Consider the following 11,550-nt stretch of genomic DNA (forward strand, 5'->3'; position numbering starts at 1 on the left):
TATTGATTATTTGTCTCAAAGCACGTGTCCAGGTATCATGTCAGCAGAAGGTAAATGTCAAAACATGTGCAATACTTTACAAATGAATCGATGAATAGTATGTATGTAATCGTGGGGTTTAACGTCGTACTTAGCAATTTTTCAGTGATGTGACGACGAGGAGTCATGAGGTGTGTGCACTTATATTGTGTCTTCTTGTGGCAGGACGAGTCCATGCCGCCACTTAAGCATCATGCCGAAGACACCAGACATGACACCCCACCCGCTCACATTATACTTACACCAGGCCAACCAGACATGTTTCAGAAGTAAATCCATAAGAATCTCTTCCCTGCCATGTCACTCCAAACTTTTGGGATTTTTTCCTTAAGTCCATCATAGAAGACTATTAGGGAAATTCTCTATGCTTACACCCAGCTCTTCGTGTCGTGACAGAAATGTGCGCAGTGTAAAGTTAGGCTGTCTAATCGTATGAGTCATGTGATCGAGGCCAGCCCTCGATGACACCGATGACACTACCCTATATACGATATGTGTGATGTTTTGTCAGAGGTCGATTCCACAGAGAGATTTCTTTATAACTCTCCGTTTTGGCAACGGATCTAGTTATTTAAAACTAAGCCTACAAACAGATTTACTGCTCTGTAGTCTACAGCGCTCGTTTAGGAGGTTCCAAAAGGAGTGGTGATTAGTTCCTTTCTGTCAATACGATATTCAATATTATATACGTCGGAGAGTTTGTCAATTACTTGTCAAAGGTATGCAATTTTCTTCGGGAACTCTAAAACCTCTAAAACTGGAAATGTCAGTTGTTGTGTAAGTGATCAGCAAGTGTAAGTATTTTTTGGACAGATAAATAAATGAGGTCGCTTTTGAAATGTTAGCAGAAGTCTATAATACCTTTGTGGAACAAGTCCATTGTGATCTGGCGGAGTGCAGTGGTTCTAGACGCCTGGTTTACTCCACCCATCAACATAATCCCGTTCGTTATATATAAAATAATCTCGTGTATTTGTATACCAATAAAATAAATAAGTAAATAGATAAACAAGTAAGAAAATACATGCATACTCATATCTGAACGAAAGGCCTAGGAACAAAGTAATTCAGTCTGTACAGTATCACGAGTGATGTCCCCTGAAAGTGGGCACATCTCGCATGGATACACGTTTACATATTTATTTGCAGCGGCGGCAATGTCGCCGTATATGAGATTGGTGTTTTTTTAAAGGCCGTCATCGTATGTTACAGCGGATATGATGATGGCGATCGGTTAGGTGAAAAACAACGCTTAAATCTGCGAATGGCTTCGAGACGGAATAGGATTAATTCTTTTAACAGCTCTTATCTTTGCCACAATAAATTCAAATCTGTCAATGTTCGTGGTCTTCCTATTTTCACCTAATAACTCGAATGTTTTCATACCTCCATTAAACAAATTTGATATAAACAACATAAATATGTATTTTGTGTATGTGCGTGAAAACTTTAAGTTATGATTTTGCGATATTTGCCTGTAAAACGTGAAAAATTGCGACTGCAGATATGACACTTTTGAGAAAGGAAAAGCGTGGGAAGAAGTAAAAGAATAAAGAGATGTCATTAGGTACGCTGTGTTTGGTTGCATGTTGTTAGGTTGTGAGAATTATATTTAAAGCATTTATTTATTCGATTGCTGTCTAACGCTTTATATTTAAAGTATTAATGTGCCTTTTCTTAATAGTGTCCCCAAAGGGTGTTCGTAAAAAAATTATTTATATAGAAGTACCCAATTCAAGTCAGGTTCCTGCTCATAGAAAATCTTAACCATGTTGCAGGCTGTAGTTTGGCAACATTTTAATTTAATTCGATAATAAATATCAAGAACATTTGTTTTTTTAAACCAGCTGTAATTTAGATCCTTGTCTTGTACGCTGCCAAACAAACTATGTGTGTTAAGTGGTCAAGGTGAATCACTTGTACCCGTTCGCCACTGAAAGTCGCTGAATGATGATGTAGTTATAAATTCAAATTCTTTTTGAATACACATTTGTAAATAAAACAAAAAATTGGAGTATGCGTCTAAACAATTGAACACTGGATCAATCAGGGTTAATAGTTCATCAGTCACCCTTATATTTTGTTTAAGAAAAAAAAACATGAAAAACAACAGTTCCCAAAAGAGCAGTTGTTATTGTCAAATTTGCCGTAATCTGATGATATAGTTTTCCAGGCAGCTTTCCATTGGTAAACTCACAAAGGTATTTTAATAAATAAAAGTCAAAGTCGAGATTTCAAGAAACGTGTTAATATGTTTATAACTGGTTTTTCAACATCAGGTTTTGGCATTTAATTATTTATTTATTTATTTGATTGGTGTTTTACGCCGTACTCAAGAATATTTCACCAATGCGACGGCGGCCAGCATTATGGTGGGAGGAAACCGGGCAGGGCCCAGCGGAAACCCACGACCATCCGCAGGTTGCTGGAAGACCTTCCCACTTACGGCCGGAGAGGAAGCCAGCATGAGCTGGGCTTGAACTCACAGAGACCGCATTGGTGAGAGGCTTCTGGGTCATTACGCTGCGCTAGCGCGCAAACCGACTGAGCCACGGAGGCCCTCTTGGGCATTTAGACATACAGTGGGAGCTCAGTGTTAAGATGCCCAACTCTGTTCATCACACGTGGGAAAATTCATCAGTAATTTTCAAAGGTCAGTGGTATAGCCAGGGCACTGCGGCTTCCTCCACCATACAGATTTAAAATATTCTCAATGCCACATGTTTTCAAAAGTTTTTACGTCATCTGAAGCAATGAAGTATTTGTCTTTAAAAAAAAAACAAGCTTCTGTAGTTTAACATTATGAATTGGAAAAGTATTCTACCTGAATAGTATTTTTTTTCAAAAATATGGACGTCTAACATATCAATGAGCAGAGCTTGTGGTGATTTTGTCACCGAGGAAATGCAAGTTTGGTAGCGAATGTGACTGATTTTACAGAAACAAATTAAAAGAAATGCTCATTGACACCTAATCTTCTGGCCATTGTTCTTCATACATGCAGGAAAAACGAAACATGAGAATATGCTGTGTGATTTATTACACGTATTAAGCATACACACAGGCTGAATCACAGTGTACGAATCGTCCACATAATGTTCACGACAGCACATATATAGTCTCCACAGTAAATATGACTGCGGCCGAGTTGCGACATAAATGGATCCCATATGCAATGATTGGCACTTGCAGATAAACAATTTCAATGAATCAGAAGCCATGTTTCGAGCCCTCAAACAGACTAATTTCAACAGTACATGGTTTGGTGACTATATAGTCGCTAATGGAACGTCAAACGGAATTAAATACGCTATACAAAAACAAAGAGCATAATGCATTAAAAATTACAATATCATTATAGCGTTATATCTATAACAGCATCAATTGTCTCCTACACTAAAAACAGAGTAAAACCTGATTTTCAGTAGAGTTAGATTCGTTAGAATAGAGGCGCCATCGAAATAAATCATCAACATCAGCAATGGAGTTAAGTAAATCACAATAATGCGAAAATACAAGTGGGGTGAACAAAAGTCCTCAATAAAGTTAGATTCGCTAGAATGGAGGCGCCATCAAAATAAATTATCAACAGCATAAATGACATAAAATACATGTGGCGTGAATGAAACTTAATTTCGTATCGTGGTTTGAACCAGAATTATCAAAGCACATTATCATTTTGTTAAGCAATTAACCTGTTAATATTCTAGCAACATCACTCATCCATTGTCAGTTTTATAAATTTAACCATAGGTAATGCGTTAGTTCATTTGCTGCAAATGGCTGTTGCATATTGTGCCACAGTGTACCCGTATCGACGTTTATCAAGTGTTTCGTTGAAATTTATATTGCCTGTGTACTGGTAATTTGGACATTTTAAAGGTTTATGGTTTCATTAGTGTCTGTTTGAGAGATGTAGAATGATACTTCATTCAGAAATTTGAAAGGTTCTAAACTATTCTTCCCCAGTTCAGAAAATAAGAAAGCTTAGGTGACATACAATGTCCGCATTTGCTGAAGTCACAAAAGAAAAAAGCACGTACAGCTGACTTCTACTATTCTGCAGTCGAAAGGTTTTGAAATGTTCTTCGCAGTGTCACAAAAAATGCATAGGTGACTTGCATTATCCACAAGTGAAAGGTTTTGTAGTGCTTTTCAAGAACTTTACGACAGACGAAAGAATGGATGGCTCGTATATTTGGAGGTCATTTCCTTTATACGCTCAGCGACTCTTAACAGAAAGGCTAAAGGTTTAATTTTGTAACGTCGTAACTCATAAAGAGAGAGTATGTTTTCCACTGGCCGAAAATGCAGCGCCTTCTGCGGCCTAAATTGTCGGATAAGTGACAATTCTTGTGTGTGTTTGTGATCAAGATATAGACCTTGTCATGCGACCGAAAATACGCAGAAATAGTTTTTTGTGAATACAAAACTGTGGCAATGGCTGTGTCTTCATTAAAGGAAAACACCACTAAAAGCGACGTAGGCATCACTAAACAGATCACTTAAAACTATACATAAAATACTTTAATTTATTTTTTGTGATTTTTGTAAAAAGAAACATTTGAATTATAAGGTGGGCTTTATGGATCATACTATCAGAGGTTATGAACTCTGAGATCACATGAAGTTTTTCAACTGTAATCACGACACTGAATGTTGGGATAACTCTGTTTACCCAGTGAATAAAGATTACTGAAATAATGTTACCAAAAATTCCTTCCTTCTGGTAAACATCAGGAAAAAAATGTTGACATCAGAGTTCCTAGATACCGTTAGAGAGGCTCAAAAAGCCCGCCATAGTTGTCAAATATTTGAATGCCTTTCAACAGTCTTAAAAAAAGCTGAAAAAATAAATGAAAGTATTTTTACGTATTGTTTTGAGTTGTCTGTAAGATGAACCTTACTTCATATTTTAGCTTTCTTTTACTTTAATCAATAGAAATCGTTGACACCTTTCTGAGACCTAAATAGTAATGATGGATTTTGGATGAATAGTTAGTGCGATTCGTGATTATTTATGGCATCACCGCAGTTGTACTGGGACTGGAAGCCTATTTCCTCTAGTCCCTATAGCAACAAGCTCTAATTTTTGGTGATTTTTGCTAAGAAACTACAAAGCTTCAAAGATAGAGAAACAAATAAACTTTGTACATCTCACTGGGCATCCATACCGTGAACCTGTAAAGAGACCGGTGGCTCTTTAGCCAATCAGTAAGCAAAATTCCGGGAAATCCCCTGACGTCATTCTCTGACAAAATTTACATTGCACTGTCTTGTAGACGCGGAAAGCAAAATAATGAAAATGCTGAAGGCAACACATATTTCAAGACCCTGAAGACATCAGGTCCAACTACCCGAACATGGTGGCTCTAATTATTTGTGTCTCTATAAATTTAATCGCTGTTATTTTTAGCTATATTTTCGTTTTGCTTTTAGTGCATGGAGAATCTATTGTGAACTGTGAACTTTATACTGTGACTAGTATATCAATACTCTCTTACAAAAAATCGTAAAGTTAAACATGAATACCATTGTTGCGAACCCCGTCTGTAAACATTGTATAATGTTGTTATTGTTTTGTTTTTTTGTTTTTCATTTGTCAATGTCTGACCAACATTTTCCTCTCTGTGTACGTTATAGCCTGCACTGTAATTAATTATCGAACATCCAATTATTTTGAAATTTTGCTTTGACCAGTCATTTTTGGACTTTTTCCATTGTACTTTTTTGACACTTTTCCTCCAGCATATTCACATGAACAAATGAAGCCCGAGCACTTGTAAGAATAAGCATAGATCTATAGCAGTCCAATTTTTAACATCTATGACTTATATAGATTTCCCCCACTCTAATTGTTCCTAACGGGGCCTAATGTGCTGTTTAAATCAGTGAAAATGCCATGTGCGAAGAACTCATTAAATCGGACAGCATTTGGTCACCGGCTTTGCGCGGTCGTACGTTTGTTGAAGACAATATGTCACCCTCCAATATGGCGTGCAAGTCTTTACGTTACGTATCTGAAAGGTCGTCAGTAACTTTTCACTGCTCGGTAGTTTACATCGGGTACTCCAGTTTTCTGCACCAAACAACTAACTGCCCTTCTGTGCTGTAAAAACTGTTTACTATATTTCGCGTTAAACAGCCAATAAACGTTATTATCAAGTTATTAGATATAATCGCGCATGTCGACGATCAGAATACTTTGTTATTACAAGTTCATCAATAAATATATACACAGAAAGTAAGCTTTGTGACATGTAACAGGACAATTGAACTCTTCCAGTTATCAGACTGGTGTTCGTGGTTACCATCTTGTGTGCAGTTCATATACTTTGACATATCATGCGCCTTAGCAAATATTTAACCGCCTATAAACCGACTGTTTGACATTCACTTTACTCTCCTGTTTAAATCGACACTGCGCCCTCGGGCTGGAAAGGGCAGTCATTTATGCAGGCAGGTTTCACTCCAAAAAAGGAAAGTGTGCATTCAAACATGGATCGATGGGGCATCGAAGGCTATGATGATATGTTAAATCACACCCATTGTTGTATCAGGTTGTTTCAGATGTAGTTCCCAATAAACGAGCTCGTAGACTACGGAGGTTCTCTTTGGAGTAATATGCTGGACAAATACTGGACAATGGTCAAGTTCTGTCCTGTTACAGCTGTGCTAATACAATCAGTGTGGATGGCTGCATCAACAAATGAAGAAACCTCGGTCAGAGTCGGTATGTGTAGTTTTTATTCGTAAATAAATTAAGTCCTGGGAGGTTGGAACGTGAATATAATCTGTGTCTTAGATTTTTAGCGATTTAGTGAATCGTGGCCTAGTGGCTTCTTATGTCTGGTCTGGTGGGTTCAAATCCGGCTTTGGACAGAGAATTTGTAGATTCGTCTAATCGTGAGACCTTTGTGATAATACGCGATCGGCGACACTCGTGTGGCCGCTTGTGCAATCTAATGCAGATTTAATAATACTTCTCACCCATATTGTCGGAATATTTGTACGTTAGAAGTGGGAAAATGCGTCAATAACTTGCCAAAGGTTGAAGGTTTACGACGCCACTCAATTTTCGTTACTGCATAACACTTGTCGTCTTGAACAAAGTGTTGAGCAATATTTCGGATTTCTTCTGTAGACCTATAAAATTCTGTGGGTATGAAAAAGAACATTAATAATTATTCTATTTGTTCCAATATTGTACCATTTTAAACGTATACAACATAAAATTATTTTGCTTTTTGTGGTGCCCTCGAGTGTACATTGGATATTTATTACCAACGAGACTGAACAAGCAAATCTTATAAAATTGTGGTCGCTTTATTCAACATTAAAAATCTTTATTTGGAAAACTGTTAATCAAATACGCAAGCCCACACAATATTGCGAACATTTTTGTACATCGCGTTTTAACAAGTAGCCAAACAGAAGGCATAATCACTCCCGCTGGATTTAGGGTTTCTCTCTCTCTATTTTTTTTTTTTTTTATTTATTTCCTTTTTTTTAAATTTTTCTTACAACTCTTGCCTCTTCGTGTTATTTATGCCTATCAGAAGAATGTTTTAAATCGAAAACACCCAATCTGCATAAGCTAAGAACGTTTGATTCATGTGATAACAAATGCGCATTGAAGTCTGGTGTAGCCACGCATAAACGATAAGTACACACAGTCCGTGTACAATATATTTATTTACTGTGTAAGAAAAAATACAGAGAAACGATACTTTTGTAAACAGAAAAATGCACTTAATCATCATGCTGTGCATCAATTATTGCTGAATGCCAAAATAGAGTTTTGAAGACAGGCTATGTTTTCATGTTTCATATTTGTTGAATAATGATATTTGTTGAACAAAGTTAATCTCGCGTGATGTGTTTGACGTGAAGATGATTGACCAGAGAACATATAGTAAAACATTGGATACAAAAAAAATATCCGTTTTCCGTATAATGTGAGGATATCATTTCCGGTGTTTCCGGTGTCTTTAACATGGCGATCCAGTGAGGCAACATTATATATATATGTTGCTACTGGCTTTGTGACAGCGTCCCGACTCATAGTGTTATGTGCACAACTGCTGCCAGCTTCTAAATTTAGCTTGCCACTGTTTACATATGCTGAGTTCAGGACCTGCTGTCTGCCTCTGCCTTGGAATGTTCCAGAATACGCTCAGTTCGGGGCCTGTTTGTCTACAACAAGTGTTCAGGAGTTTTCTTAGAAAATTCCACCAGTCTATATAAGACGTATGAAAGCAGGTCAAGGAGGAGAAAGGATGCTTTCGCTGTGTGTTACTTTAGTAGGCCTTTTGTGCTGAATTTTGGTGTCTTTATAGCCTCTGGCTTTGTTATACCCTATCTCCACGGAGCACCTGTTCAGTCTGAACTTGTATATTTAATTTGTGCTCTTGTGTACGCAGTGCTTATTATAGTACACGGACCCTATCTGTGGAATTTTGTGTATATTTCGTCATACACTCAGTTATACTGTGGGTTTTCCCTCTTATGAATATTGCCTCTGTGCAATTTTTAAGCATTGTGGAATATATGCGTCCGTTTGGACTTGACACCGTTTGTACAGGTAAGAACTTTAGTATTTGTATAGATACTGCTATCCTTTCTTGTTAAACGTAAGTACTTTAGTATTTGTAAAAGTCTTGTTATCTGTTCTTGTTAACCTTAATAAATTGTTGTAAAATAAAATCTGCTGGTTTTGGTTACTTTTTTGTGCGACTAAACTGTCGTGTATTTCGAACAAGCCATCTCTTTATAATGCAGACAGTTTGGGTCGTAACAATAGTCTCTTGCATATTACCCTGTAGCCCAGGACTACGCATTTAAAAGTCTCCTAATGTCAGATATCCATACAAATTCTATCATATCTTCGTTTCTGCTATCGCTCATATTATGGCGACGTAAACCCAAGCCCAACAACTAAAACCGTTTTAGGAGAATAACCTCGTACAATGGATGATTGAATGAATCAGGTTTAACAGCAGTTAACATCATATCGTGGCAAGAACATGTTAAAACTATACAGGAGACAGTTATGACTCTTAATATGAGAATGCAAGAATCCAAATTCAAACCCTAACATTAAACTCACCAGATCACTGGTGACCGTGTGACAAAATTTAAAGCCCCTGGTTGGAATTAGGGCACCGTGGGTCTTGTCAGTGGCTTGTAAATGGTCACACTAATTGATTTTACAGGTATTCTTTTTAGCAACGGGACTGTCCCTGATGACTCGCACAGATTAGTACAAAGAACTGTCAGTGAACTTAAACCAGACAAGAACGCTTCCATTGAACTGTCATGGATGCGAGTGGACTTAACACAAGGGCTGTCAAAGTACTGGACAGGTAATTATGAAAAGTCTTTTTTTTGCCTGCATTATAAAACCGTTCATCAAGTAATGCGTTTTTTAAATTACCCAGAGACTGCATAAAGTCTCACTTTCATAAATCATTTATGACACAAGCTATACTTACTATATCTTATCTATATCGACTGGTTGGCTTACTTGCCTTCGGTAAGTCGTCTCAATGAAGCAGCACTAGATAAAAGTGCGGTGGAAATCCGTCCTGCAACACGGAGGCACATTACACGTACATGCTCCCTAAGGACTCCTTCATCGTCATATGACTGAAAAATTGTTAAGTAGGACGTTAAACCTCAATCACTCACTCACTCACTCATCATATCTAGTGTGAGATTGATAAATGTAAAAGTTCTGATCCTCAAGCTATATCCTTGTGATCATGGACATTCGTCTATTTTGAAATTTCAGCCATCTTTAATCTATCCAACATGTCAGCTATCATAGGTGAATGTGCAACAATTTGATTTTCAGTTTCACACACAAAGGAGTATACTGCGTATACAATTTCAGTTAAAAAATGAATTTTGTCCTCCTTTTTTATAGAACGATCGGAGGACTGCAGTAGTTAAGCGAGATGTAATTAGTAGCCTATATCTTCACAACAACAGCTTGAGTTCCAGAAATATGCAGGAAAATAACCCATATGTAGTCACGTGCTGCGACTCATGCACGTTTCAAATTGTATCCCATCGAAGCTAAAAACAGTAAAGTTTATTAAAAATAAGTTGTGGCCAATAGCTTTGCTTTGTTTTGGGACAGACGAGATGCTTATATGTACAGAAAATACATGACTTCCGCAATGGAGTCCATTCCTTTTGAAACATTCAGGCTTCCTTCAGGCCGCAACGACCCTAGTGAAGGGCTGTGCCATTGCTGAAGAAACTTGCGTTTAGCGGTAAAGTTGAAATGATGTTAAGCCGAGAGGAAGCCAGAATGAGCTGGACCTGATCTCCCAGCGACCGCATTGGTGGCAGACTCCTGGGTCATTGCACCGCGCTGTACATACATCACTATTTTGAGATTGCTCTGATGTTAGATTTGGCAGAATTTTGTTTGGTCCATTTGTGTTAAATCTACTCGCATCAATTTAAAAACCTGATGAAGATGCCTAAAAGGCAACTGTCTTCAGTCTTAAGGCCCCTGGAGACTTATTTGATGGGCAATTTTTGTCTCAAACACCGTGACAAAAAACATCAGGTTTTTGAATGAACGCTCTGACGTTGGTTTGGGGTCATCCTAATTTTGCCAAACCTGAAGTCAGAGCAAACTCGGATTGATACATACCTAGTATTTAGTAACGCACCAATACAATTCAACAGTACGTAAACAGCTGTTCAGTATTCTAGCTATTATTGTTTGCATTTATTTTTCGTATATTCTTTTGGTTGTGTTTTACCCCCCTTGCATGTTCTCAGTTGACGACCTTCTTCCCGACGGCGTAGGTGCGATCATATCAATTTTGAAGTGTAGTCAAACACGCTTGGTTGATAGAATTGCCCAAATACAGAACATACCCCACATTTCAGTCAGTTTAAGAGACTGTGCTTCTCGGGGAAGATACGCCCTACCCACTGTTTTGGTCTCAACTGTACCAACGGAACTCCTCCTATCGATCATCAAACTGTCTCCATTTAAAACAATTGGGCTGATATTTGACCACTGGATCGGTAAGTAGCTGTCCAAAGTTGTGTAGTTGTGTAGTTGTGTAGCTGTGCAAATGACGAGAGAAATGGCGCTTAGGAATAATTTTTGGAATTATAATGTCGCAAAAAAAAATGAAATTTATTGTAATGCGGAAAAAATAATTAGTGATATTGTAATGTCGCAAAATAATTAGTGGTTTTTTAATGTCCCAAAAATAATTAGTGGTATTGTAATGTCGCAAAGATAATTAGTGACATTGTAATGTCGCAAAAGACGTTTTGGGTCGGAGAGGTGTCATGTATCGGCTTTTGCTGTGTGCTTTTCCTTAATGTTGTAGGTGTACTGCATTTAATTATCGTTGTCGTTCGTTATCACAATTTTACAATTAACACTGCCCTGATTAATTTCCTCATTTTAGACTCAAGACAAAGAAATCGACAGATATTTGCCTTGTCATCAGTCGGAGTATTTTCTACGCCCGC

Source organism: Liolophura sinensis, chromosome 1 (genome assembly GCF_032854445.1).
Source record: "Liolophura sinensis isolate JHLJ2023 chromosome 1, CUHK_Ljap_v2, whole genome shotgun sequence".
Classification (NCBI taxonomy): domain Eukaryota; kingdom Metazoa; phylum Mollusca; class Polyplacophora; order Chitonida; family Chitonidae; genus Liolophura; species Liolophura sinensis.